The 1383-nt window shown below is 39.2% G+C and overlaps 1 pseudogene; it reads right to left on the reverse strand.

Annotated features, from left to right (window-relative positions):
* Positions 1–645: 645 nt before the first annotated feature.
* Positions 646–1053, reverse strand: LOC126515080 (60S ribosomal protein L32-like; annotated as a pseudogene).
* Between the last annotated feature and the right edge of the window lie 330 nt (positions 1054–1383).

Raw genomic sequence — 1383 nt, forward strand, 5'->3', positions numbered from 1 at the left:
GCATCTCAAGCAATTATTGTTTTAAAGTAAAAATAGTTTGTTTGTAATAAGGCAATGATTGGGTGTATGTATACAGAAAATGAAGAATATAGGTACAAAGGAGTTCATGAGGGGAATGGAAGTGTCCAGTCAGGTTTGTTACTTAAATTCAGGAAGAAATTAGTCATAGCTCAAACTAAAAATAAAGGTATAAATTGAAGGGAAATGAGTACATTAGATATACATGTCTAGAAATGTAGACAGATGTTTCTGTCCTGACTGGTTCACCAGCCATTTCTTCCCAAAGAAACATAGAGGCTTATATCAATTATAAACTGTTTGGCCTATTAGCTCAAGTGTATTACTAACTAGCTCTTGCGACTTAAATTAGTTCATAATTCTTATCTGTGTTTAGTCTTGTGGCTTGGTAGCTTTTCTCAGTGCGCTATTTTCATTTTGCTTCCTCAGAGTCTGGGTGGCAACTACAGACTGAGACTTTCCTCTTCCCGGAATTCTCCTAGTCTGGCCACTCTACCTAAACTCCCTGTCTGGCTACTGGTCAGTCAATGTTTTATTAAACCAATACGTGTGACAAATCTTTTTTTTTTTTTTTTGGCAGTTTTTGTGGTTTTATTTAAACACAAATAAAACATGCAAGCAAGCCATCTAGTCATTTTCTTCGCTACGTAGCTTGGCGTTGGGATTGGTGACTCTGATGGCCAGCTGTGCTCCTCTTTCTACGATGGCTTTCGGTTCTTGGAGGAAACACTGTGAGCGATCTCACACAGTAAGACTTATTGCACATCAGTAGCACCTCCAGCTCCTTGATGTTGTGGACCAGAAACTTCCGGAAGCCACTAGGCAGCGTGTAATTGGTTTTTTTTTGTTGCTCCCGTAACCAATGTTGGGCATCAGGATCTCGCCCTTGAATCTTCTCCACACCCTGTTGTCAATACCTCTGGATTCCCGCTAGTTTCGCTTAATCTTCACATATCAATCTGATTGGTGCCAGATGAACTTCTTGGTCCTCTTTTTGACAATCTTGGGCTTCACCAGAGGCCGGAAGGCAGCCATAATGCCGCAAAAGAGATGACAGCCACCTCGCAGGTAGCGACGAGGAAGAAGAAAGGGCTCCGTGACAAATCTTTACAGGGTACAAGAACATTATCCTACAACACAGAAAAAAAAAATAAAAGAAAACAAATAAACGCAAAACCAGTTCTGATGGTGATCAGGTCAAGGTATTTAAAAATAAAGAATGCCTCCAAAGCATTCCTACTTAAGTGTTAATTTAATGTTTAAAGTGGAAAATATAAGGGAGGAATGGTTGGTACAAATTTCTCTTTCTAATTATACAAAAAATCAACAAAGTACAACTTAATACAGAGACATGTTTCTCACCGT

This window comes from Alexandromys fortis, unplaced genomic scaffold, assembly GCF_014885135.2.
Source record: "Alexandromys fortis isolate MF-2015 unplaced genomic scaffold, M_Fortis_MF-2015_v1.1 scaffold_133, whole genome shotgun sequence".
NCBI classification, from domain to species: domain Eukaryota; kingdom Metazoa; phylum Chordata; class Mammalia; order Rodentia; family Cricetidae; genus Alexandromys; species Alexandromys fortis.